This window comes from Chrysemys picta, chromosome 7 (assembly GCF_011386835.1).
Source record: "Chrysemys picta bellii isolate R12L10 chromosome 7, ASM1138683v2, whole genome shotgun sequence".
NCBI lineage: Eukaryota > Metazoa > Chordata > Testudines > Emydidae > Chrysemys > Chrysemys picta.
Window position 1 is genome coordinate 100,747,282 of NC_088797.1, and position 24,648 is coordinate 100,771,929.

The window sequence follows — 24,648 nt, forward strand, 5'->3', positions numbered from 1 at the left end:
GTTTTTATGGCCAATTTCCGGAAGGAAGATTTCCATTGGTTCAAAAGGAGATTTCATTAGACTTTTAAGAACCAAATTAAGGTATCACACTGGGGTGGAGACTTTCACCGGTGGGAAGAAATTATCCAGACCGTATGGTTATAAAGTGACCAAAGAGCAAGAACTGGTCAATACTGGTATGAAAAGCTGTTAAGGCAGCCAAATGAACCTTCACAGAAATAAGTGATAGTCTTCCTTGCTTTCGTCGCAGCAGGTATTCCAGAACAAGTGGAAGCAACCAGAATCGGGGTCAGCTTTCTGGAATTCACACCAGTGACTAAATCTTCTCCACTTCTGAAGGTAAGAATTTCTGGTAGAAACCTTTGTGCTATTTAGTAATAAATGTTGTACCTCTATTGACCAGACTGACTCTAACCCCATCAACCATTGAGGAGCCACACCTTGAGGTGGAGAATGCGCAGACTGGGATGCAGCAGTTGATTGGCATCCTAGGAGAGGAGCTGAGGAGAGATTGAAAGTTTTACAGAGCTAGGTGAAACAGGTAAGTAAACCACATCTGCCTCAACAACATTGGGGCTATTAAGATAACTCTGGTCTTTAATTGCCTGATTTTGTTCACCACTTTGAGAATCAGAGGCATCGGGAGAAATGCACAAAACAGGTTCTTCATCCAAGCGAGGAGGAAGGTGCTGACAAGAACCTGGGAATCCAACTCCCATTCCTAGGCTTGGGGGACACACTTGCTGAGGAATCAGCTGTGACATTCTGCCTGCCCAGGAGATGCATAGCTGAAATTGTGAGGTCTTTTGAGGTGATTTCCTTAGGAGGAGAATTAGAGTTCCTCTTTTTTAGGTTCTTTAGAGAGGTCTCTGAGGCTCTCCCCTGTCTCAGACACTGTTATACCAAGCTCCAAGAGGTGCTAGAGACTCCTGGAGAGTTATGAACAGGGGAGTTCTCCTGTGCTGGCTCCAAAGTAGGTTGAAGGGAGCACTCCCAGTTGCAGCTTGATTTCCTCGTTCATCCATGCCCTGGATTTGAGGGCTAAACAGAAGTTACACTTCTGAGGGACGTGACAGTGTCTCAGGCAGCAATGTCCGTCACTGACCAGCGTAGCCTCTCTACATGAGGCAATCTTTAAACCTCAGTGAACAAGGAACATTTCTCACAGGGAGATCTTCCCTGCAGGAAACGAAGCAATCTTTCAATAACCAGCAACTAACTACTATTACTAACAAACTATCTAAACTAAATAATTTAAGAAGAACAAAGTCAGCAAACAGCAGAGGCATACACAATGCGGACACCCTAAGCTCTGTCTCAGGCAGCGGCAGTTGCAAAAAAAATGAAGGTGGTTTGCCTGCGCAGCCTAATACAACCCCCGTGCAGGGAATGAGGATATCAGCAGCATTGTCAGGGCCAGGTATTGGGCAGTCAGATCTAGTGGTTGGAGCCAGAGTCCATAGTCAGGAATCAGTTGGGTCAGGATATCCAGAGACAAACCAAAGATCAGAACCATAAGTCAGAGGTCTGGAGCCAAGCCAGGTCAGGACGCTGGAAAGTCAAGCAGGTGGAACAGGAGCCACAAGGTACACAGTCCAGAACAGGATGGATCCCAGTTGTTCAGACAGCTTCCTGCTCATGTTGCTGGCTTAAGTAGGGCCAGTGGGCCAATCAGCTACTCTGGGACTCTGCCAAAGGGTGGACTCTGTCAAGGGTGGACCCTCAAACTGAGGCTGGGCTTCATGGGTCCTGGGTAACTGCTGTCAGCAGGCAGTCCAGTGGAGGGTTGCAGCATGGATGCTCCTGTGGACCTGAGTTTGAGGCCTGTGGGCCATGACAAGCACATGGATGGGCTAAATGGACACTTCTAATCAATATATCCAATCAAAGGCATGTTGGGCACACAGGCACCTAAAGTGGAGTACCCATAGAGTACTGTTCGGAAAAAAAAAGACATGCATTTTGATGCATATATGGCTCTGTGTGGAAAACCTTAAATGACATACAATACAGAGATTGTGTATGAATGGTTATTTAAAAAGCAACTCTATTCCTGAAGACCAGCATCGTCATTAATATGCTCAGATAACTCAGGTGGTGTGCTTTCTTGAAGGGACATTTTGTCAAAGTTCTTGTTTTCCATACAAATTGGCTACCATTAGCTATTGCTTTGTCAAAGATCTCCCACCATGTAACACAAATACTGCTGGCCTAAAAAAAAAAAAAAAAAAAATTCATCTCTATTGTCATAGGCTCAAATTTCAAGTAGAGGGCACTGGAAGCATGTGACGTTAGGCAGTTATTATTGTTTTCCTGAAGAGTCTGAAAGTAGAAATTTAAAAAAAAAAATCTTCCCTAAAAGTCATTTCCATAAAAAAATGTTAGATTTTTCTTAAAAATTTGTTTTTTGATTAAGTATTTTGCTTACTGTTTCCAGTTTTAATTTCACATCTTTTCCCTATTACCAATTTTGATTGGTTTGCTAAGTCATGTGATGAGAACTTACAAAAAAATGAATTTTTGAAAATGGAAATTTTTAATTTTGAAATTTCAAAAATTCATTTTTTGATTGGAGTGTTTTGCAACAGTTACACTGGAGGATTGAAGTAACTGACTGATAACGTCTATTACCTACTGACTGCGTAAAAATTTCAGTTATAATGAATAATGCTACTATTTTTTTGGTTAATTTTTAAAAAGGTACTTACCCCAAAAGGGTTACTCTAAATCTCAATACTTACAAATTTCAGACTTTCTGAGACAGGTCTGATATACAAAAGATGCTGTAGAGCCCGTCTCACGTTTCATATTTCTTTTATAACTGAGTGACTGGACAAATTTTGGGGAACTTGGAAGGAGAACAATGAAGACTTCCTGTGCTCTAGCAGGAATTTTTTTTCTGAATGTGGAGGACCTGAAGAGCTATGACTTATCAAAAAAAACCTTCTTGCCTGTACAATATATATTGGTCATGATCCTCAGCTTGATAAGGAATTGCAGGTGCCCTGATCTTAACAAGACAGTCTTTCCCATGAGGTTATTCACAGCTATCAGGAAAGCAGTATACAAGAAGTCAGAACCCAAGCAGAAGTTGCCTTAGGCCTTCATCTACTTGAGATCATTGAGGGCACCTGAATCCAGTGCCTAATGGTTAATGCATTAGAATGCAAGGCAATAGATGAATCCTCAAAATGATATTTGTAACTATCTCATGAGTTATCCTGAACTAGGATTCCAGCTTGTTGTTGGAAGGGTCTTGAAGGTAAACCAGCCCCTCCATTGGATAAGCTGATGTCACCAAGGAGTTGACAGATGTGCCTACACTACAAAGAACCCAAGAAGTCTAGAGAAAACTACATAAAAAAAATTAAGTAAAAGATGTGGTTGCCATAGTATGCATCATCAGCTTGACTATCCAAGTTCTCACGAAACCTTCAAAATTGCCCAAACTACCTCAAATTATACCACTCTGGAGAAATGCATGCTACAGGTCGGGGAAAAAAAACAAACTACCCAGAAGTGCTCGGAGGCTGTTTGTCTTACAGTCTGTTTCCCTACATTTACATAGGATGAACTTGTGAACTTCTATGTCTGATCTCAACCTGAAACTTTTTTTTTTAACCTGCTCTTTTTTCTGTTGTCAAAATGTATGACACTCCTTACTGGAAAACTACAAGAAGTTCTCTCTCGTTAATAGCCATTCCATAAATTATGCTTCATTGACAATGATCAAGTAATATTGACCCTTATCAAAATTTCACCTTGTTTGCAGTCTCTCTCCTTGGCACTGCTATCACCATCACACATATATATCCATCATTTTTCAGCATAAAGTGAATGTCAGGCAGGAGCTGCCAGCAGATGTGTTTCAAGAGACGCTTAAAGTCATAAGGCATGTTATGCAGTTGACCCTCCAGCAAAGCACATATAGACCTTGACGCTTCCTCCACTTGTGTGAGTGGAAGAGAGCAAATAGTAATTTCCTGGTGCAAGTGCTGGAGGAATCAACTAGGGGCGGAGCTCTTCCAGACCTGCTGCTCACAAACCGGGAAGAATTAGTAGGGGAAGCAAAAGTGGATGGGAACCTGGGAGGCAGTGACCATGAGATGGTCGAGTTCAGGATCCTGACACAAGGAAGAAAGGAGAGCAGCAGAATATGGACCCTGGACTTCAGAAAAGCAGACTTTGACTCCGGCAGGGAACTGATGGGCAGGATCCTCTGGGAGAGTAACATGAGGGGGAAAGGAGTCCGGGAGAGCTGGCTGTATTTTAAAGAATCCTTATTGAGGTTGCAGGAAAAAAACATCCCAATGTGTAGAAAGAACAGTAAATATGGCAGGCGACCAGCCTGGCTTAACAGTGAAATCCTTGCTGACCTTAAACGCAAAAAAGAAGCTTACAAGAAGTGGAAGATTGGACAAATGACCAGGGAGGAGTATAAAAATATTGCTCAGGCATGCAGGAGTGAAATCAGGAAGGTCAAATCACACTTGGAGTTGGCAGCTAGCAAGAGATGTTAAGAGTAACAAGAAGGGTTTCTTCAGGTATGTTAGCAACAAGAAGAAAGTCAAGGAAAGTGTGGGCCCCTTACTGAATGAGGGAGGCAACCTAGTAACAGAGGATGTAGAAAAAGCTAATGTACTTCATGATTTTTTTTGCCTCTGTCTTCACGAACAAGGTCAGCTCCCAGACTGCTGCACTGGGCAGCACAATATGGGGAGAAGGTGACCAGCCCTCTGTGGAGAAAGAAGTGGTTCGGGACTATTTAGAAAAACTGGAAGAGCACAAGTCCATAGGGCCGGATGCGCTGCATCCGACGGTGCTAAAGGAGTTGGCAGATGTGATTGCAGAGCCATTGGCCATTATCTTTGAAAACTCATGGCGATCGGAGGAGGTCCCGGATGACTGGAAAAAGGCTAATGTAGTGCCCATCTTTAAAAAAGGGAAGGAGGAGGATCCGGGGAACTACAGGTCAGTCAGCCTCACCTCAGTCCCTGGAAAAATCATGGAGCAGGTCCTCAAGGAATCAATTCTGAAGCACTTAGAGGAAAGGAAAGTGATCAGGAACAGTCAGCATGGATTCACCAAGGGCAAGTCATGCCTGACTAACCTAATTGCCTTCTATGAGGAGATAACTGGCTCTGTGGATGAGGGGAAAGCAGTGGATGTGTTATTCCTTGACTTTAGCAAAGCTTTTGATAGGGTCTCCCACAGTATTCTTGCCAGCAAGTTAAAGAAGTATGGGCTGGATGAATAGACTATAAGGTGCATAGAAAGCTGGCTAGATTGTCAGGCTCAACGGGTAGTGATCAACAGCTCCATGTCTAGTTGGCAGCCGGTTTCAAGCAGAGTGCTCCAAGGGTCGGTCCTGGGGCCGGTTTTGTTCAATATCTTCATTAATGATCTGGAGGATGGCATGGACTGCACTCTCAGCAAGTTTGCAGATGACACTAAACTGGGAGGAGTGGTAGATACGCTGGAGGGTAGGGATAGGATACAGAGGGACCTAGACAAATTAGAGGATTGGGCCAAAAGAAACCTGATGAGGATCAATAAGGACAAGTGCAGAGTCCTGCACTTAGGACGGAAGAATCCCATGCACTGTTACAGACTAGGGACTGAATGGCTAGGAAGCAGTTCTGCAGAAAAGAACCTAGGGGTTACAGTGGACGAGAAGCTGGATATGAGTCAACAGTGTGCCCTTGTTGCCAAGAAGGCTAACAGCATTCTGGGCTGCATAAGTAGGGGCATTGCCAGCAGATCGAGGGACGTGATCATTCCCCGCTATTCGACATTGGTGAGGCCTCATCTGGAGTACTGTGTCCCCAGTTTTGGGCACCACACTACAAGGAGGATGTGGAAAAATTGGAAAGAGTCCAACGGAGGGCAACAAAAATGATTAGGGGGCTGGAGCACATGACTTAAGAGGAAAGGCTGAGGGAACTGGGATTGTTTAGTCTGCAGAAGAGAAGAACGAGGGGGGATTTGATAGCTGCTTTCAACTACCTGAAAGGGGGTTCCAAAGAGGATGGATCTAGACTGTTCTCAGTGGTACCTGATGACAGAACAAGGAGTAATGGTCTCAAGTTGCAGTTGGGGAGGTTTAGGTTGGATATTAGGAAAAACTTTTTCACTAAGAGGGTGGTGAAGCACTGGAATGGGTTACCTAGGGAGGTGGTGGAATCTCCTTCCTTAAAGGTTTTTAAGGTCAGGCTTGACAAAGCCCTGGCTGGGATGATTTAGTTGGGAATTGGTCCTGCTTTGAGCAGGGGCTTGGACTAGATGACCTCCTGAGGTCCCCTTCCAACCTTGATATTCTATGATTCTATTATTCTAATGGAGCCTACTGAGGGTAGGGTGCAGAAGATGGTTGTGGACTCCACAGTATGTTCCCATCTACATAGAATCCGCTCAGGAGCTCTCAATGGTAGTGCAGGAGAGGCTAGAGCCAAAGGCACCAACCCAGCATTGTCTTCCAACCCTGTGGTGATTCTCATCAGAATTAATTTGCAATGGTTCCCACACAGGAGTGTGAAGCACTCCTGAATGATTCATAGATTCGTAGACTCTAGGACTGGAAGGGACCTTGAGAGGTCATCGAGTCCAGTCCCCTACCCTCATGGCAGGACCACACTGTCTAGACCATCCCTGATAGACATTTATCTAACCTACTCTTAAATATCTCCAGAGATGGAGATTCCACAATCTCCCTAGGCAATTTATTCCAGTGTTTAACCACCCTGACAGTTAGGAACTTTTTCCTAATGTCCAACCTAAAACTCCCTTACTGCGGTTTAAGCCCATTACTTCTTGTTCTATCCTTAGAGGCTAAGATGAACAAGTTTTCTCCCACCTCCTTATGACACCCTTTTAGATACCTGAAGACTGCTATCATGTCCCCTCTCAGTCTTCTCTTTTCCAAACTAAACAAACCCAATTCTTTCAGCCTTCCTTCATAGGTCATGTTCTCTAGACCTTGAATCATTCTTGTTGCTCTTCTCTGGACCCTCTCCAATTTCTCCACATCTCGACACAATACTCCAGCTGAGGCCTAACCAGCGCAGAGTAGAGCGGAAGAATGACTTCTCGTGTCTTGCTCACAACACACCTATTAATGCAGCAGTTAGGGACACCTATGATGCAGCAGTTAGGGACACCATGGGTGCCTAATAGTGCCACTACGGATTAGGGGAAAGTCTGGAAGGCAGCTCAAATGCATCCGGCTGGTCCAGCACTATAGTGTACCTCAGGAAATCTATTTTTGCTCTGCATGGGGATAAGTTGTGTCCCTACCCCTGAAGGAATTATTTGATTGAAACTCACAGCACAAATTCAGATAATTTCCATTTTCCTAAAAGGAAATAAACCTATGTGGGGAATACTTTGACCCAAGAAAACAGCAATGGGTAAAGGAGAAACAATAGAAGACACAAGATCTACTTTGTAAAAGGAAGGAAAAGATTTCATAAGAAGGAGTTTTACTACTAGACCACAGATTAAGTGGAAAAAATTTCCGGAGGGTCTGATATTTGAGTTGGAGGTTTCCAGAGATTCCAAAAGATTGTTCTGGTAAAATATAAAGTAATGAAGAAAACACATATAATGACTGAAATAATAACCTACATTTTATTAAAACACTGAGAAGACAAAAATAATCTGTGTAAATCTAACAAATTGTCTATTTACATCACATGACAGCCATTAATCTCTGCTGTCTGATGTAACCATTCTTGACTTAATGGGAAAAATGTATATCAGTCTAAGAGCTGTGATGAATGCAGTCTTAAAGTTCAATGATTCCAACACTTTAGTAGGCTCTAACTTTGACCCATGTGGACAGATACCTAAATCACAAGGTTGAAAACCTCAACACAGGCTTCATTCATGTTTTGTAGCTAAAGAAATTATAAAATGTTTTATACAGTTCTTGTGTATATATAGAGATCAGTTTCCAAGGAAGTCCTCCTGCATATGTGTCAAGTATCAGGGGGTAGCCGTGTTAGTCTGTATCTACAAAAACAACAAGGAGTCTGGTGGCACCTTAAAGACTAACAGATTTATTTGGGCATAAGCTTTCGTGAGTAAAAACCTCACTTATCGGTATCTCTGCGGTCTCCCCTTCTACCGAGCGGATGGTGGTGCTGCAGCCCTCATATAGCTCCCGGATCAGGTGGAGAAAGGTCTCTGGCATCCCAAACTCCTGTAGGGTGTCGAAGATGTGATGGTGGGGGATGGACCCGAAGGCGTTGGCCAGGTCGAGCCACGCTATCGAGCACTGCTTCCGCGTTCTCCTGGTCGTCTGGATGACGGTCTGGAGCAGGAAGTTGTGCTCGTAGCACCCCTCCGACGGCATGAAGCCCTTCTGGGCGGGGCTGATGGCTCCCCCGGTCGTCGCCCATTCCGTGATCCTGGCTGCCAGGCAGCTGGCGTACAGTTTGTACATGGTGGAGCAGAGGGAGATGGGTCTCCAGTTGCTGGGGTCATCCCGCTCGCCCTTCTTGTGAATCAAGACGGTCATGGCCTTTTTCCAGGAGGTGGGGGATCGGCCGAATCGCTTGCACAAGTTAAAGATGTTGGAGAGCAGGAGGCAGCCGAAGAAGTGAGGTTTTTACTCACGAAAGCTTATGCCCAAATAAATCTGTTAGTCTTTAAGGTGCCACCAGACTCCTGCATATGCTTTCAGTCATAACCTATCTTCTCTTAGAATTCCAACTAGATATTCCAGTAGGAGATTTCTGAAGCTATTTCTTTTTTAGCTCTTTGGGGTAGTTTGCAATTTAAAAAAATGGATGAAACTTGTAGGCCATACTATGGAATCCAATTTGGCACATGAAATATCAACACAATTAGCAACCCAGTCTGAAATATTTCTTACTCTAGTACATGATAGAGTGTAGCAGAGCAATATTTTTAATCATCATATGAGTAGGTAATAGTCTTGGGCCTGATCTTCAGCTGATATAAATCTGTATAGCTGATTTATACCAGCTGAGGATCTGGGCTTGATTGCTGAAAAGAGTATGGTCCTTATATTATTCTGTGCCCGGGACTTTCACACATGTAAAGAAACAATTATCTGTTTTTCATAACAGTTCCTTAGTAAATCGTCAGTCATGTAACTCACCTATTGAAGGCAAATACTGGTTGAGGCGGTATGATCTCATGGATTCTGCACAACTCTGGTAGCCAGAACTTCCTGAGTAATGACTATGTTACATTGCTCCATCTCAGTTTCCCTATATGTAAGATGAGGATAATATTACCTACTTATTTCGCAGGAGTTGTTGCCAGGATTAGCTAACAGTACTGAACAAACTGCTTGACTTGAATCACAAAATATGGCCTGGTTTGAATGACACTCACGAACCAATAGTTCCTATCTATGAACGTTTTGTAGATGTTCTCCCCTAACTTTTTTCCGCAGTAGCTAGATACTTATGAACTTCTTGAGGGTACTATTTGCAAATTAAGGAAAGGTTGAGCCTAATTCACTGCAATAGGTCACATGGACCAAGTCACATGGTATTTCTCTCATGTCCTTGATTGACTGAGCCTATTTTCCATGAGCAGGAGGCTCATTCCAGCTGTTAGAGCCTTTTTCATCTAGTTTCTTGGATCAAAGAATCATGTTTCAATTTTGCTCCATTCCAGATGCACAAATCTGGGGGAAAACAATTTCTTTTAGGGCTAGCCAGATCTGTGACTGACAGGCCAGGGAGAATATCTTCTGTAATTCTTTGGGATATTTTTTTTATACTTGGTCAGACAGTTTTCTTTCAGTTTTCCAAGAGGAAATTTACTTTTCTTTTACCATTCCAAGGTCCCTATTTTGCATGATACTGAGGCCTAGAATAAATTATTCCTGGACAGAGGCCTAAATATTAATCTCATTTATTGCCTGGAACATTTTTATTATTTGATATTAGTGTCATGTGTTGATCTGAATTTCAGACATTCTTCACATCATGAAAAAGGTTAGATTTAAGGTGATAAAAACAGCATAGGTATCACTTGTTTATTTATTTATTTATTTTTGCACAACAGGAGGGAGGCTTATCATGAAGTCATAGTCAAGTACGTTAAAGCAGAGGCCGACAGCATTTTTAGCAATGGTTATCTCCTGTCATTTCCAGCTACAAATTTCTAAGTGATGCTAGCCCAAAATTTATCTTTAATATCTTTAATCAGGGAGGTATTTATCAAAGCTAGAGGCCAAGAAGTAGATCCATACAGAAAATACTGCTGCTGTCAGTTATGGAGAAGATTCCTGGTTGGATGCTGATATTGATGAGGATGATAGGAGGCCGTAAGTGGGTCCACAGGTCAACAGAATCGTCGTGACCAGGCAGAAGAATAATATACTGATTTCTTGCCCCAGGCTGCCTAGGTTGAGGAGATTACACTTTAATGTCCTTTTTCAAATTGCAACACATGAAGCATTACTGCTGCTGTGACGATTTTTGGGGGTGCCCAGGATTTTGAAACGCATTGTTACCTCCCTACCTCAGTGATAGAGAGCTGTGTGTTTACCTGGATGTCAGCTCCCTGATGCCATCAGTCTGTCAGCCACCCAAACAATCTCCTAAGGGCTGTGCCAGCCCTCACTTCACCTTGCAAGTTAACAATACATGTACCCCAGCCCCTGTCACTGGATACTCACAGAAATTACCAAGTAAGCTGTCCCCCCAAAGGAACAGTGCACACACCTGTCTGGTTCAACTGAGCATCAGCTCCAATAGAACATCATAGCATTGAGATATGTATAGTGAAAACAATCACAGGTTTATTATCAACAGCTAAGATTTAAGACATAGTAAGGATAAAAGTGGAATCAGAAATGGTTTCATACAAAACAAAAGCCTTACAGACTTCTTAGGGTATATCTACACTGGAAATAAACACCTGTGGCAGTGAGTCTCAGAGCCCGAGTCAACTGGCTCAGGCTCGTGGGGCTTGCACTATGGGAGCTACAAATAGCAGTATAGATATCCCTGCTTGGGCTGGAGCCCAGGCTCTGAGACCCACTCCCTTATCAGGTTTCAGAGCCCAGGCTTCAGCCCAAGCTGGAATGGCTACACTGCTATTTGTAGCTCCATAGCGAGAGCCAGAGTTAGTTGACCTAGGCTTGGAGACTTGCTGCTGCGGGTGCTCTTTTTTTACTTTACCTGGCTAAAAGCCTTGTCTAACATAGTTTCTCACCTAAAGCCATCTCCCAGCAACACCAACCAACACAGCTGGGATCTACCTTTCATCAGTGCAAAAAGTAGCTGTCCTTTTGGATTCCTCAATGAAGGATAAAAAAGTGACCTTTTACCTTCTTATACACCAAAGTCCATTCTTTTGTCCCCAGAGTCAGGATGTCCCCTGCGGTTTATTCCCTGTCATGCTGGTCCCATGCTGCCTTTACTTCCTCATGTATGCAAACCGACTTCCATTGTTTTGGCTTACAGTGCTTATTTTACATGTGAACCAAGGTAGACAAGTGAATCTACATTCCTCTGTCTGGCAAAACCTGTTTGTCAATCCTGCCTGCGACACAGACTCTAAAACATTTTCAGGACTTACATACAACTCCTTAAATATCATCCAGACATACATCCAACAACAATTGTGAGGAACAGTATGATATAAGCTCTTAGAAGAGACCATTCTTGACCCTCTTTGGATAAATATTATCCAAACAGTGTGTCAGGCCTGATAGGTATTGTTGTTATAGACCAGTGATTCCTTTCCCAGTCGGCATTGAGGGGGTTCTTAGGGTCACAGCTGCAAGAAACTTGTGACTGTCAGCAGAGAAGCCACAGGGAGTACTGGAGAGGCTGGTGACAATTCCATGCTGGTTGTCTAATGTTCTCCATAGGCCACTGGCTTCATGGGAAGGGAAGCAAAACACAGTCAATACCCTCTTCATCATCATCAGTAACACCACCAGCAACAAGTTGCCAAAATGAGAACTCATTATGGGGCATGTGTGTGTATTATTTCAGTGTCATCACATACAGTTCAGAGCATAAATAAAGGACTCGGGTAGCAGAATATTGAACATCATTGTGCCCACCAGATAAACAGGTTACAGTGCAGCATCTCAAAAACAGCTGAAGTAAAACTCTTGCTGTCAAGCCTGTTATTGTAGCTGCTAATGTTTGATTTATATTTACTGACATCATACTATCACTGATATTAGGTAGCAGTAGCTTGGCAATGCCAATGAATTTGTGCTAAATTACACATTATGCTCATGTCAATGCAAATAGGGAATTGTGCATTTACAAAAACAGAGATTCCCCCTGAAGTTATGGCTTGCATTTTGTGTACAAATTAAACAGACAAGAAAGTTTGTGAAGGGAAAACTAGAGTCAGGAGAATCTGCACAGCTCTCCTGATTAAAGTCCATATAGTAACATGAAGATGTAAAGCACTATACAAGTACTATGTATTACCTAATTTTAATTTATGAAAGTTCTCATACCATATACCAATTTTGGTTTTGACTTCAATCTTCTCAAAGACTACAGCAATAGTCAGAAAGGTTATTTTTTTCATGTAATTATTTTGAAAAATGTATCAAACATTATTAACAGCATTGTAAAAGACCTTGGTCAATATTTTTTAAATTAGTGTGTAATAATTCATCTAAATATGAATGGAGGAGCCTAATTTGAAAGTGCCTAAGCTTAGACACCAGTTTTTGAAAACTTCTTGCCCTTTTTATGTAAATCATTTATCAAAACTTTACAGAAACAATTTTTAAAATTCCTCCTTTTAAAATGCACAAGGTATAATGTTAAGAGTTATTTTTCTAGCCCTTACAATACTTTTGGAGTGATTTCAAGCATTATGAACAGAACCAAATCACCAGCAAATTTTAAGGATTATTTTTGAGGATGGGGTTTTACACAGTTCAGTATTTCTTCATGTGCCCTTGAAGACTTAACCTGGTCTAGGGCACCGTTTATCAAATGAGGCCACCAAGGGGTTTCCCTGCAGCCATGGCAGTTTCCTGGTAGTGTGTGTGGGGAGGAAGCATCACCCTCTCCTTTTCCTCCCTGTTGCTCCTGCATGCCCTGCCTCTCTGGAGACACAGGTGGGACACACAACGCTTAAGGATCAAGGTGGGGAGGGGAGGAGGCGAGCAGCGAGGAAGCAAGCAGCAAGGCAAGTGGTGGCCTGGCGAGGGAGTAAGGAGGTGAGCAGCAAGGCAGCAGCACGGTGAGGAGGTTGGCAACGGTTCTGGCTGCGAGTGGGGGAGCGAGGTGGTGAGCGGTGAGCCACCAGTGAGGGGGGATGTTCTTGCGGGGTGTGTCTGTGGCAGGGGGGTGAAGAGGCGAGCAGCGGATGGGGGGGTGAGAGGAGCAGGGCCGCCCAGAGGATTCAGTGGGGGAGCAGACATAAAAAAAGGCACCACCCGCTGCGGCGCTTGTATTCACCAGGCGGTGCTCCGAGTCTGCAGCGGTGGGTCCTTTACTCGCTCCGCATCTTCGGCAGCACTGAAGGGCCCACCGCCGAAATGCTGCCGAAGACCCGGAGTGACTGAAGGGCTCCCCGCCACCGACCCGGACTGCCGCCGGGTGAGTAAAAATTAAAAAGGTACCTCTAGTCCGGGAAGGGATTCTCGGCCACGGCTTGCAGGGCCCCTGCGGGGCCCGGGGCAAATTGCCCCACTTGCCCCCCCACCCGGGGCAGCCCTGAAGAGGAGGTGAGCGGCAGGTAGGGGGGTGAGAGGAGGCAAGTGGCTGGCGCATGGGCAATGAGTGGAACCCCCAACTCCACCCCTTCTGCCTGTGCCTCCCCCATGGCAGCCGGAGCCCTGAGACCCCCTGGCCCCCGCCGTGGATGGAGCCACAAGCCCCCTGCCCGGAGAAGCCCCTAGCGTCCCCCACCCATGGCTGGAGGAGCCATGGTCTGGCTGAAGCCCCAAGACCCTCCCCCACATACACACACCTGTTCGGAGGAGCCCTGGATTGCCTGAAGCCCAGAGTGCCCCCTCACCAGCCAGAGGGGCTTCGAGCCAGCTGAAGCCCCAAGTTCCCCCACCTGCACGGAGGAGCCCTGGGCCAGCCACAGCCACAGCCGTGCCTCTCCTCCTCTCCCTTCCCCAGACCCAAGCCGCCCAGATATGTTTTTCATTATTATTTGGGCTTCTATTATGTCAAAGCCTTTCACAATTTACTTCAGAATTGTTGTACAGACAACCACTTTTACCAAAAAAGCAAAAGAAACAATAATAAGAAACAAGAACATGCAAAGCTCCTTATTTGTGTTTCTATTCTATTAAGTCCAGTAAAGAATAGAGATAACTGTGCATTATTTTTATTATTGAGTCTGCAAAAAAATCCCCCAAACCTTATATAAATAAATAACAATGATTTGGATGTATACATATATATGCATATTACTTTAGTAACTTTAGGAAAAATAAATAATTTTAGGAAAAAGTGTCAGTGCAGCTACCAGCAAGAGTCGATGGCCACACTCTGAGTCCACCAAAAAATTTGTTGCGAGAACTGGTTTAGGCGGTCAACACTGGTCCCAGGTCCTAAGCAGCTGGACTGCAGAGGTCTCAGCTTTCAGGAGGAGGTGCTAGACAGAGGATCTGCAAATTCTGCACCCCAAGAGTGTGCCGAGAGACCAAACCAGAGGCAGGGCATGAACTCTGTTCAAGCTCCGAAGGCTTGAAGCCCCAGGAATTCAGTGTTTGGATCCTCTTACAGCAGTCCAGTGAGCATCCAGGAGAGGGGAGCTCAACTGGATCTGTGACACCATACCCAAAAAGTACCTTTCTTCACTCTCCCAGATAGAGTTCCCCCGGGAGTACAGCTCCATAACACACAGTGGGTGCAGACCCCTGCGTCGTATCCATAATATGACCTTTCCTGTATAGCAGAACTTCTTTAGCACCCCTCCTATTTTGATACTATTCCCCCATATAGGGAAGTAGGTTCAGTGGGCAAGAATTACCCCTCAATACACTTAAAAGGATTTAAAATCAATCTTTTCAAAACAATCAAAAAGTTAATTTAAATGGAATAAAGTCAGTTTAGATTTTAGAATGGCACTGGTTTAGACAGTTCACAGCTGAGAGACAGAAAGAAAGCACATAACTACCAAATGTTATCATACAATTTAAATCTTTTGATCTCTTTAACTACAGTATAAGAACTAAGCTTTATTTTATCTTATTAAATAAACTGAATCATAATATATCAAAGAACATAACTAAAAAGAAGCTCTGTTTTTCTTTAGTGTCTTATGTTTGTACTTAATTTTCGAAATTGGGAATTTGTGATACGTACAACTTCATATGTGCATTAAATAAAATACTTAAATAGCCTCATTGTTTTAGAGATTTTTGTTTAATATATATGTATATGGAACAATTTGATTTGTCAGATGAACTGTTGCTAGAGAAGAAATGGTCAATTAAACTTCACTGGCATTAGTAAATTAGTTTATCAAATGCATGCAATAAGCAAAATACAGATTTTGTAATCTTAATAAGTATCATAAGTTAAATGTACACTGAAATTCATTAAGGACAACAAAATAAACAAAAGACCAATTTACACAGGGCCTTAGTGATAAGTCAGTGTATGGAAATAAGAATGTACCAAGTCAAAAGGGACAGGAGAACCCAGTTTAATCTGATTATTCTGGGACTGAGGCAACATATTAATCAAGTGGACAAAACAATTCTATTAATCAATTTCAAAAGGTACATTACAACAATAAATCTTTTACTATACTGCAAATGATAAAACAAGCAATCCATAAGGGTTATGCTAATTACATGTTTCAAGTCAAATGAAACAATTCCATGCTTTGTCTTGTTTGGACAAATAGAAAATTCTTGTCATTTAATTATATTTCATATGTCTATATCTGTGTCCACACACATAAATTAGAGTATTAAAGAATTGCAGACGCACTGCCTCTTTGTCATTATAGCTATCAATGTGGACTGATAGTTTCTATCTACTGCTAGTAGTACACATAGAAAATAGAGAAGTAAATGAATATCCATTCCAGGAGAAAAATGGGTGAGCAAGCGCCCCTTGGATTAAAAATATTCTAAATTACTACTAGAACTTTTCAACCATATTTTGCAAACTGAATTCCAAAGATGTACAGTACTTGGAAATGACTTGACCATTATTTTGGGTTCACACTAACTGCAAGTAAACATGTACTAATGCAACAAGGAGATGCAAAAACTAGCAAATTTGTTTAAAAAGAGCCAAATCACCCTATGACAAGAAAAAAAAATGTCCAAACCCCCAAAGGCACCATCTCCTATCTCTGTACAGTACTTAGCATCCCTTAGGTGCTCAAAAGAAAATAACACAGACAGACGCACTTGGTAAGAAACAACATAGGCTGTATAAGTGAAAAAACAAAAGTGTGATGGGAGGACAAGAATGTCCCTATTCTTATCAGTTCTGCCCCACCTCCCGCCCCAAACACTTTCCACTCAATCCCCTGCCAGCTGATATTGCCTATGTTGTCTCTAACTCCTGAGAAATCGGAGGGCATGTAGCAGAGCCCTAGCAGACAAGGAGTGATAAAGCATATATATTTGTACATGTACAGCAAATACATATAAAGCTGAAGTAAGAAACATAAAAAGTTATGCACAATATTAATAGTTACTTGATCAAACAGGGTAATGGAAAGTATATAAAAATGATGTTGATTATATCAGGTTCATATTTGTATATTACATAGTACATTTAACAAAATATACAGCAAGAAATATGATCCACATTAATATATATTTCATTTTTCTCAAATGGTGACATTTTTATGATATTCAAGACAGGTTGCTCAGGCTGAAAATATATTTTCATCTGTTTTCAAAATATTTGTGCAATATGTTTCTCCTATATGAGTTGCTGTTCATACCAGGCAGCACAGCAGCTCTCCCCTGTTCTGCGTTACTTGGTGCAAAGACATTTTGGCTTAAATTAATTCTGATGCTAGTTACATTATTTTAGATGGGAAGTTTCAGTGCTTCTTCTGGGTGCTTTTCCCACAGCACAAATACTCTGAACTGTTTCTCTTTACCCCCTTATCCATGTCCTGGCATTTCCTCTCAATTTAAAACTGTCTAACTTCTGGTAGTACAGAGCACAATTAGCTTCACCACATGATCCCATTGAACAAACTTCTCTGCCCTTAGGTGGATTGTAACCCGATCCGCTGTGTTTTAATTATAGTTACTGAAACACATCTGAACATGTTTTATCCTTATCTATACTTGAAATGCAATCACGGTGAGCACCAATTCAGCTGAATGCATTCCTAACACACACTGTCAGCAACAGGTCATTTTGTCAGTGTAGACAAGACCTAAGTACACTTTTCCTACAATAGTGAGTATTCTTTGTCAGCAGTATTTGGCCCAAAGTTGGCTAATCTTAATGTCTCAAAAAATGGACAGACTTTAACAATGAAACTTGTATTATTATGCTATCAAAGACAGAGTGGGCAGCATCATTCTACCAGTTTTTATGGATATGCAGGCTCCATTGAAAGCAGTGATGGGTCATGACTAAAAACCGATGATGCAATATGGCCCTGCATCACTAGATTTAAAAAAAAGAAAAAGAAAAAGCAGCAGGAATGACAAAAAGCAGCTACTCTGTTAAAATGGATAAAAACTTCTTATCATTATAGTTTTGATTGTGAAAGAAATACATGGTGGGATCTTCCTCTTATGATCTAAAATCATGAATATATTTTTAAAAATCCTAAAATGATGTATTTTTATATTTCGGTCTACATCAATAGTTCCCGTTTTAACACAATAAAGCATTTTATATTTTATTGATTAAAAATTCAATTCCTCATATTGCAACATAACATCATCTTCATGAATTCTGCATTACAAAAGGATTATAACACAAAAGGGAAATTATATATAACCGTTATAGTTCTTAGAGTGAATTTCCTCAGAATCACTAGTTACTTCAATGGATTTACTCTGAATTTTACCCAAGTAAATAAGACTAGGATCTGAGGCTTGGGGTCAACAGGTTTTGGTTCAGGACCTCAGTCCTGGTTCAGTCCTTTTAGGAGGGACAAGGTTGATAATTTGGAGATGATATGTTCATTTGACTTTAACTGGAACAATTTTAACAGAAGAAGCACATCAGGTTTGGGTTCACCTAATTTACATCTATGTCACATTACTGCTGACTCCTTGATATTACCGCCCTATTTATAAGGTATACAGCAACACCATATTTATTTTTATACTTAGCAGGTAATATTAAGTTAAGGGGAAAAAAGATTGCCTAGTGTTATTAGTTATTACACCATCAACACTTAGCAACAGACGAATTCTTTAATTTTGGTTCAAAAATTCTACCATTTAACAACCATTCAAATATTTAATTTGACATTTTTCTATAATAAATTATGCAAAAACAGTGAGCCTACATAGAATTTGTTTCATTAGCAATATTTAAAACAGATATAACTTTTGTTTATGATAGGCAAACCAAAATGTTTTAAAACACAAAACAACAGGATTGTATTTTAAAACATTCAAAAAATGTTCCAAGTACATTTAACATAAGTCTGAGTGAAATTTTGTGTGTATTTTTTATAAATATTAGTCATTGTTTAATCTGACCCAGAAAAAAGAAGCAAAGTTATTTAATCTTCCCTATATACTTGTGTCAACTTGCTTTTGTTATGGGCTTTATTTAGACTTTATAAAAGATAAAATCATAGTGGAACTAAATGAGGTCAAGGACTTTGAAAGACCTCATTTAATCCCACCATACGCAGATCTTTTTATGAAGTCTAAATGATAATCATAAGCACAGTAAGTGGACATAAGTATATTTGTAAGATTAAATAATTTTCTTTAATATTACCTAGAAATAAGAAACAATAACCAATATTTATAAAAAGTTACACCCAAAAAATTTCAGTCTTATGTTAAATGCACTTAGCAAAAGGTCAGAGCTCCTGAATTTGCTAGATAAATAAATGTTGGTGAGGTGGATGAATCACTGGAGAATTGGTGCATGGCAGCGAATGAATAACCTGCAAATGCTTCCCAAACCCCATTATTTCCCTTTTTCCAGTAGGCCAAAGATTCATGTCCCTGCATGCTGCCAGTTCATTACAGAGAAATATCATTCCTCTTCTGGCACACTCTGGACGGCCCTCTCAGCCCCACAAGGACCCTTTAATGTTTAATTCCCCATCATCTGCTCCAGTGAACAGCTTAATCTCTGCTTGTATGATCAATACTATATCAGTGTAAATTAAAATGACAATTTTAAAGTAATTAAGCCGGTTAATGCTCGATTCAAATGTCATTATTTGCACAAGGGATTGAGGAGAAATTACATCGTGTCCAGGGTGACAGGAAAATGTTTGAGCCTTCTCAATCCTGTTGCCGCTGTGCCACTGGAGGCTTTAGCAAAGCAGATTAACTTCTAGCTCCCACTGCCAGGATACGTATCCAATTTCAAAAGAGGATAACACAATTTGATAAATTTAATTCCAGCTACAAACTCAATTATTGTGATAATGGATGAAAACTGGGAGGAGACATTAAACAAGACCCACATAAAAAATACACAACTTCAAAATGAGATACAACAGTAATTGTTTTATTTGATTTGCTCCATCCCTTTTGAAAACCCTTTAAATAATTGTGATTGTTAGAAGAATAGCCAACATTTATTAAATAGCATCAGGTCTAAGCTCAACGTGGCTGCAGTTTGAGAGATTTTAGGTCACAATGAAAATGTTTGCTGTCCTTTGCTTGTACAGCTACATTTATTAGACAAGTAAAATTACATCATTACTTTATTGGATCTCATAAATAGATCCATAAAACTCAACTAAACTCAGATGAGATCTTAGCCTATTCTACATGCTGGCCTTTCTAGAACCAGCCATGACAACCTGTAGTCATTTTTTATTTCAAGGAGAGATTTTAATAATAAAAACATACCTTAAACTTTATGTGGCATCCATAGAAATCAGTATGTATGTCAAGTCTGACTGTAGTTAAAAAGTTAGTCATAAAGGTATTCGCTCTACTCAATCCCATATATGAAAAATAGGACATTAAGATACAAAAGAAATATAGCCCTGCCCAAGACCTTTTTGGTAGAACACTGGAAGAACTACTTATGTTGGATAGTTTAAGAACAAAAGTACTGAAATCAAAAGTGAAGATTCATATGCCACAGATTTAATACAGCAATAAAATGATGATGAAAAACTACTTTCTAGATGAAGTGAATAACATAACTGTCTCTTACTGAAAGATGCATAAATGGTGCAGCAGTGAAGCTTTCACATTCAATGTCCTCAAGATTATGGCCATACAATGAATGTCCTGACTAAGAAGGTCAACCAGCAGTGAATAGGGTGGCAGTCATAGCTGGATATTATTCTCGTAAATTCAGTTTACTTGACCCTACACATTTCCTATAGTTCTTTGAAATAATTACATTGAATTTTTATTAGAATGTTGGAAACATTTTGGCATGCATTTCTTTGAATAATAAATGATATATATTAAAGGGCTTTAGGCCTTTAATAATTTGCATGGGATATGTGTAGGCTTGTCTTGGTCTTATTAATTTTTATTTTAATTATTAAACTGATCTTGAGTTCATCAGTTTTTCTAAAAAACAGATTCAATATAGCTATAAGATCTCAGGAAAAGCACGCTTCTCTTGCCAACTAAACATATTATACAACCTCTACTATTTTCCAGATATTTCACCATGAAATCTATCAGATCACAGATTCTCTTGCATAGATTGTCAAAAGAAAAATTCACAAGTTTAACCACAGATATAGTTAGGGAAATAATTATCATGATGGTGAAGAAAATAGAAATAAATAAATTAAATCCTATTTTAACATCAACTAAACTCGAACATGGAGTGAAAAACTGAAAAAGACTTATTTATATACTGTAGAAATGGTCTTTGTATTGCTAAATTCTGACAGACCAGAAGCATTAGTAAAATGGGAAGCAAACCAAAATGCCAGCCATCCTCCATTGTTAATTAAAAATACCTTCCCCCTAAAACTGCAATTGATTCAAACCACAGAAGACAATGTTTAATAATGGGCTACTGTGTTCAGAGGGATTTGAAAAAGAAGATATGAAATGTTCTTTTCGTCTTAATTAAATTTTACCATTATCATTATCCTCTGTTTCAATTATAAAGCATTTAAGGATGTTCAACAAATCAAAAGAAAATATGGATGAACATCTCCAACTTTACACAAATGAACATAGGGTGCATCAGACTAGACATTACGTAGGGATTTCTTTGTGTTCTCAAGACATACCTTTATGTTTATCTTTTTCCTTCCACTTTTGGTGATGGGCTTCTAGGTTCCCCTATTTTTACAGAACATCTTAATAAGCATATATATTGGTCAGAGGTTACTTTTATTTTAAACTCAGGGGACCTTATGAGGATGTCAGATACTCTCTCAGAAAACATTTTTGTTTAATCTGAAAACATAAATTTTTTTATCATTGCTATTTCATGACATCACAGTATAATTATCTCTAACTATAATTTACTGTAGGAAGTACATTGATTTTTTTTAAGTACCCGGTATTTCCATATGCCAAATAGTACTGATAAAGAAGTCATGCAATTGGTGCTAAACTCTTCTAATTAATACCCGTTATCTTCTAATGCCAACACTACTATTGATCTCCAATTTATAAAATGTAACAAGATACACAGTTGAGTAAGATTAACTGAAAAGATAAGCTTTTCTCAAATTTACTTCATTTTGTAGTATAAAAAAAAAGAGAGAAAACTGGTCTCTTCTCTCAAGGTATGTTTAGAAAGCTGAGATTACTAAAATCTGATCTGAGAACAGCTATATAACCTTACTTCCCATAGGATGAAATCATCACTTTCTTTTTTAAATACTACATACCTCCAAACTTTAAAATTAGTGTCAGAATAGATTATCAGAATGCTTTCCTTTTCATATAATCTAAAACCTTTGTAAATTTAATTATAGCTGTTTCTGTTCTGCATTATTAATAGGGCATGTTAATGGACATCAAGCCATATGGAGCACTAAACTAATTGTTTCTCAATGTACAATTGCCCTATTCATCATGTGCATGTTGGCCTGTGTTTGCTTAACAAAGCTTATTAATTATCAGAGCGCTTGGTGATTCAGGAATGAAGAGGTCAGCACTAAAATTTACCTTAACTAATAGAATTAATTTAGGATATGCAAATCTCTCTTTCTACTTGCATATGGAGCAAATGATCAACTTTAGTTTATTTTTAAAAATGTATTTTGATACAGAATGGTGATGGCCAACAACAAAGATAATACTGCTGGGGATTTGGTGCCAGTTTAACTGAATCTTATTTTCTGTCTGTTTGTTTTAAAATTAATTCTTTATATTTTTTAGAACGACAGGTTCTAGATAATTTTTCTGAGAAAAATTTGTTACACAAAAGAATTCATGTCAAAACATTAAAATTATTAAAATACATCAGTAATCTCATCCTTGTACTTGCTAAACTGATTTGCTTCATATATAGTTAATCTGATTGATGAAGGTGTAACCAAATTAACCCATATGGGCCTTTGTCCCCCTCTAGTGGCTGCACCACAAAAATGTTTATGAGCTGGCTACTGCCTCTACATTTATGAACTTAATTTTTAGTTCAAGCAGTAGAAGGTCATGCTTTTAAATCCAAACATCCCGGGTTAAATCTCCACAGACAACTTAAGGGTTGTCAGAGAGGTAAAATTGTATTTTTAAAAGTAACAAATATGTGCTGCCTTAGTAAGACTTTCACTATGGTTTTGATAAGACAACTCATTCAATACTCTGAGCTCAACTGAGAAAATGAAAAAAAATTGTAAGTAATTAGAGAGTATTCTGAGAGCCACAGGGAGTGCAGGAGTTAAAGATTAAGAATTGTAAATTCTTCGCAAGGCAACCAATTTTCATAAAAGTGCTGAAAGCTCTTAAAGGGCAACTTTGGGTTAAATGAACAGAACAACAAAGCTAAATTCTGAATCAGCCATTACCAGGGGAGGGGGGGGGGAGACAGGAGGAGGAGAATGGGGGTTCTTTTTGGCTGATTTTTTTTTTTTTTTTGTTCACTGCTTCAATGGTTTTCTGTCAAAAAATGCTAACAAGCCTGAAACTCTTTTAGAGCTTTACAATTTTTCAGTTTGTTCACCAATACATTTCTTACAGAATATTTGTTTCCTGCATGCACTGTTATGACATAGTATTCAATCATGTTTGTCTTTTCTCCTGATGTATGGGCCAGCTACAACACAGCATGGTCAAACCTTTGCCAACATGTCAGTTGCATATTTTTCACTGTTTGAGGAAGGTTAGTGACAAGTGCCCAAATAAAGAAATATTGCCAAAAATTCTCATGTGAACCCAACAGGACAAATTTAACACCAATACTATAGAAACTGTGAAAATAGCTATTTACTTTATTTTATGTAATATCATCATGAGTAGACGTTTGCATCGGATAATTAGCCACCCACAGAAAGCTAACTGAACATGTTACTATAGAATCTGCTGAAGGTCTTATATTGTAATGATTCCATAAATCTATAGAGCATTACTATACTCAGATACGTCAGGTGGCAATGTAATTTGAATTGATGAAACTCAAAAGCTCTTTTTTTTTAAATACATCAGATTTAAAAAACAAAACAAAACAAAAAAACAAGTCCCTCACCATAGTGGAACTCATTCTGATTTCTTATGTCAAATGCTTCAATGAGGCTGTGAGCTATGGGGAAAACTGTGGCCAAATTTTTAAACTTAGGTGTCCAAAGATTATGTATATATTTAAACACATATATAAATAACTTATAGGGCAAAATTCTGGTCCAATTGAAGTCTATGGCAAAACTCCCATTTATCTCAATGGTGCCAGAAGTTTATCCATAGTTTTAAAATATTCATCCATCATATAAACACGTAACAAAGGCTGTTCCACAAATAAGAAAACTTCACTGTGTTTTATTTGAGTGAGAAGCACCCTCATCTTTACTCTGCTCTACTAACCACAACTGCCACACACCCTGAGTGCTTCCTTATGTAGGGGCATCTACTTTCTCATTAGGTCTCATACAGCTGTAATGACTTCAGCTCATTTCACTGAGTCATAAATCCTCTATATCACATAGCATCTTAGAAGTGTGAATATCTTTTCACGACAATTTTTTTCTTTCTTATTTAACTTTGAATGTGTTTCTCTTATGTTTTGTATACAGCTGAACTTACTGTTGATGCTTTTCCTTATCAACTACTTCAGTCTATATAGATCTAATTATTGGGCCAAAATATCTCTGGTGCGCCATCACTATCTATAGCGTCAACAAAATTCTGGAAATCTTTGGTTAGTTAATTGTCAATGTAGGGAAAGGAAACTTCTATTTGTGCTGGATTCATGGGTAATGGAATGGTGCACTTTTTTTTTTTTAAACATGGGCTAAAAAGTATTTTTGTACTTTTTCCACTGTTTTGTCATGTATAAAGAACACCTAAGAAGTTGTTTTTCTCCCCTACATAGAAAGCTTTTTTTTTTTAATTTGTTAGAAATATTACATATGTTAAATCTAGTCTTTACTATTTTG

General features: G+C 39.8%; 1 protein-coding gene across 9 annotated transcripts in view; it reads right to left on the reverse strand.

Moving 5' to 3' along the window:
- The window catches only part of INPP5A (inositol polyphosphate-5-phosphatase A), a 435,774-nt gene that overhangs the window by 203,234 nt on the left and 207,892 nt on the right, over positions 1–24,648 (reverse strand). The gene's annotated exons all lie outside the window — the stretch shown is intronic.